The sequence below is a fragment of the Acanthisitta chloris genome, unplaced genomic scaffold, assembly GCF_000695815.1.
Source record: "Acanthisitta chloris isolate BGI_N310 unplaced genomic scaffold, ASM69581v1 scaffold298, whole genome shotgun sequence".
Lineage (NCBI taxonomy): Eukaryota > Metazoa > Chordata > Aves > Passeriformes > Acanthisittidae > Acanthisitta > Acanthisitta chloris.
The window spans coordinates 1,186-1,523 of NW_008686703.1; positions in this window are offsets into that span (position 1 = coordinate 1,186).

A 338-nucleotide genomic window follows, 5' to 3' on the forward strand; every position below is an offset into this window, starting at 1 on the left:
TTTTCAGGAGAGGAGAAACGAGGGGAAAGGGAATGAGTTGAGCTCGCAGAGCTTTGGGAAATCCTGCTGACCAGGAGAAGTTTTATTATGTCTAGTCTCCTTGTTTTACGCAGTCTGGAGAAAGAGAGGAACTAATCGCCAGGGTCACTTCCTAAATTCCCACACTTCGATTAATTATTACACTGTTCCCCACGCACTAGGCAATTGCTAATTCCTCGGGAATCTCTCCTGGAAGGCAGAAAAAGCCTCGCTCGGAAAGGGAGATAAGCGGAGACCGGAGCCCGGCGCGGCTGGTGCTGCTCCTGGCTGGGCACGGTGGCAGCTCCGTGGCACTGTCC